A 3848-nucleotide genomic window follows, 5' to 3' on the forward strand; every position below is an offset into this window, starting at 1 on the left:
ACAAACTTATGAAGGAAGGCGACAGTCATCGACACCAAGGTGCATAGGGGAATGTTTTTCTTTTTTTATGTGTTGTGCTTATCAGAGGGATATTAGAGTACTAAGATTAATAAATCGCTTAAAGAAAATTACTTATAAAGCAGCACAAAAAACAACCATGCCGCCGGTGGGATCCGAACCCACTGTTCCGATATATATATATATATATATATATATATATATATATATATATATATATATATATATATATATATATATATATATATATATATATATATATATGATTAGTAAGCAACCATGCAGAGAATGATACCATGCCCCCTGCTTAAGTATAACATGAAAAAATTTGAAACATTGCACACTCTTCAAAGGATCGCCTTAGCTACTACACTAACGCTCTCATTTAAAAACAATGGTATGCTTAAGAATAGAACCGGAAAGTAACATTCGAGTTGCAGAGAATACACTGCAAGTTTTTCGAAGTTAAACAATGCTAAAAAGGCCTGGGTGGTGCGGCACGAGATCATCATCATGGTATTCAGGCACTGCAGCGTCCTTAAATGGATGCAAGCAAGCGCCTAAGGCATGTGTCGTTCATCCTTAGATCATAGTGTGGTCATGCAGCCTGGGCATAGCGACAGTTACTGACGAGGAAAATAATATGCCTTAATTGCTGCGGTGTGTCAGCGCGAGCCGTTATCTTTCGGCGATTTCCCTTAGACGAGTCACGAACGGGACGACACTAGTAATACATGAAATTAACGGTGTTTCTCTAGCATAACGGATCAGTTGACATGCATTTTCAACGACTATTCACTTCCAGTAGTTTGCTGCATTACGTACCATTCTGGCGCGGCATTTGACAGCGCCTGATTACAGGGCTGCGTGTGAGAGGCGAAGCGTTAATGTCAACTTCGAGGACACAAATTGCTAGTTTCTGTAGAGAGCAGACCGCAGCAGAGGAGGATAATTTGGTTGCTCTCTCGCGGCACGGCGAGTACAACGCCGTTAGAAGTCTCCTGTGAGCTTGTTAGGATTACAGCTGCCTCACCTATCATTAGAGGTAACTAGCGTAAAGCAAGGTAAACAATTCTTCATACATATTGTTTGTGGACACCACCACAAAAAAATTCCTAAATTGGTTTTTATGATATCTCGTCACCGATAAATGGTCCAGCAGTATTTGTATGAAACGATTTTTTTTCTTCCTTTAAGGCGAGCCAAGATACCTCCACTCTTGTAAAGAGGTTTGAAGCGCGATAAACGTTGCCTAAATGACAAGGGACTAATTCGCTGAGTTTTGATGGGTGGCTTTGAATCTGTGTTCGCGTTTTTTCAAACGCCCTTTTGATGGAAATAATTAAAATCAAGGAAGCTCAGACGTGCCTCTTTTTCCTGCACATAAGCAAAGGAATAAGAATGTGGAGGCACAGACACACTCTCCGCGCTTTGACAGCAATGGCATAGAGGTGGATCAATAAGGTAGCGGTTAGGGCTTGTTGGTAGTGCATGACGTACAAAATAGCGCAACATCAGACAAGGACATGAAAGAACACACATAGCGCTCGAGTGTGTTCTTTCATGTCCTTGTCTGATGTTGCGCTATTGCATACGTCGTAGAGGTGGAGCATCCGCATTGCGTGCAGGAAGACTGCTGCTGGAATGCCGGGGCCGTGCAATCCTGCACCGGGTTTGAAAAAAAAAAAAAACTCCGCGTGTAGATGGAATTGCATAACCAGGCATGGGGTGCTGCCTGATATCGTTGACTAGAACCGACAACGCACTCCCTCACAAGGACAGAATTTGGCAACCCTGGTGTAGTACTTGGCCACAACCTTCTATGAACAAATCAATTCACCCTCTGCTCTCAGTCCCAAGCGGCTGCTGAGCAACTCACCATGGCGGCGGTCAGACCTGTGACGCAGTAGAGCGTGCTAAGAATTTCTGGCGCTTGACAGGCCGCCATTGGAATATGAACCTTGCAACGTTTAACGCTACAATCTTATTCAGTGAGGCTAGCCTAACAGTGCTGCTCGGGGAAGTAGCGGGAATTCAAATGGGATGTGATAGAGCTTAGCGAAGTTAGGGGCACAGTTGAGGCGTATACAGCACTTAAGGACGGACAGATACTGTGCTATCGTGGATTAGCGGATAGACGAGAACTAGGTGTGGCATTCGTCATTATTCAGGATATCGCTGCAACATAGAGAAGCTCTATGGTATTATCGAGAGGTTGGCAGCTATCGTAATTAAGCTCAATAAGAGGCACATGTTGAAGGTGGTGCAGGCCTACGCGCCTACATCCAGCCATGATGGCCAGACCGTTGGAAGCTTCTATGAAGACGTGGAAACGGCAATGAACTAAGTAAAGCCACGGTATACTGTACTGATCGGCGACTTCACTGCGTAAGTGGGAAGGAATGTGTCTTTTATTGCTCATCAAACCCCGTGTATAGCACAGTATTGATGCGGTCACAAAAAAGATATTAAATGTTAATTTGCTGAGTTTACTTATAACTGACAATTTCCGCAACTCAAATACAAAACTAAAAAAATATGACGTCCCTTGGCAAAAATTTTAATGGCGGGCAACACTAAGTAAAACATTGACGTGAAGAAACCGCAGAATTAAAATGTTGCTGCTGTTGAAGCCCCCGAGCTGACTTTGCCGCGCATAAATTACTTTGTTTGCCAGATTCCTCTGCTACTTTTATCGTGGTCTGCTGTTAGTTTTTACATGGGAGTTCATAATAGTGCTGTGGTTACAGCGCATACTAGATACCACTGTACCTGCATTCTACTTGCATAGGATTGAGCTAATTCGTCGGTACCGGAGTCATACTGAAATAGTTGACAGCCTTTGTGTATTGAAACTAGTAAAATGAAAACACAAAGCTTTTTTTAACAACAGTTCTGTATTCCGCTTCAGCAATCTTAACGCTTCCTGCCTAATTACAGAAACTCCGTTTTTTACGATGTGCGTTGGTTGTGAGAGTCGCGTAAACATTCACTGAATCGCCTGCTATCTGTCAAATATACAGGGAATCTTCAGCTAACCTGTCCAAAGGTTTAATCGTCGGCAACATGCTCTTCGAAGGTTCGACAAGCGCAGGAGAAGTGAAAATTGTCTTCAGCACTTTAGAATATATATACAATATCGTGATTATTCAATAATCTAACATCAATTACCTGATTTTCAACCGTTAGGTTTAAAGCAAAAATTTCAACGAAAAGTTTATAGAAATATTTGAGACAAGCAAATTTCAGCTGATTGTTTCAAAACAACTTTATCGTGATTTCTTTTTAGAAATCACGCTAGATTTAAAAACTGTCACGCCGCTCTAAGCTCGAATGTCGCGTCGTTAACACCCCCAAATTTGATCAGAAGGAAGAAAACGAGGTACTCAGTGCGGCAACAAGCATGGTAACGTTCTAAGTGGAGCGCGAGACATTCATTTTGCCGGAATCGTGATACTGTACCATGGGCGCGACTACGTTAGAGACGCCACGCGTGTACGCTAGATAGAAAGAAAACACATTTACAATACGGTGAATACCGATGCGGCGATCGTTTTTCTGGTGAGCATCATGATTCCGATGAAACGAAGTGCCCGCGTTTACTCCGAAACCACCTGTGCGGCTGGTGACCTGTTCATTCACATCGGCTTTGAGTAACCCTCTTTCTATAGTAGGGCCTCATTTGAGGGCGCAAACATTGCGCCCAGAGAGCACATATCTATGTGGCAGTTTAAGTATCTTGCGATTCATTTTAAGCTCGGAAAAAAGAAACCACGGTAATGTCACTTTGAATAAACCAACTTGTATTGGCATCATTGAACTATGCCTAC

The 3848-nt window shown here is 42.7% G+C and overlaps 1 non-coding gene across 1 annotated transcript; it reads left to right on the top strand.

Annotated features, from left to right (window-relative positions):
- The first annotated feature begins 262 nt into the window (after positions 1-262).
- Positions 263-366, top strand: LOC144130766 (U6 spliceosomal RNA). The gene has a single exon (XR_013314196.1). It is a non-coding gene; the product is annotated as a U6 spliceosomal RNA (small nuclear RNA).
- The last annotated feature ends 3482 nt before the right edge of the window (positions 367-3848 follow it).

The sequence above is a fragment of the Amblyomma americanum genome, chromosome 4 (genome assembly GCF_052857255.1).
Source record: "Amblyomma americanum isolate KBUSLIRL-KWMA chromosome 4, ASM5285725v1, whole genome shotgun sequence".
NCBI lineage: Eukaryota > Metazoa > Arthropoda > Arachnida > Ixodida > Ixodidae > Amblyomma > Amblyomma americanum.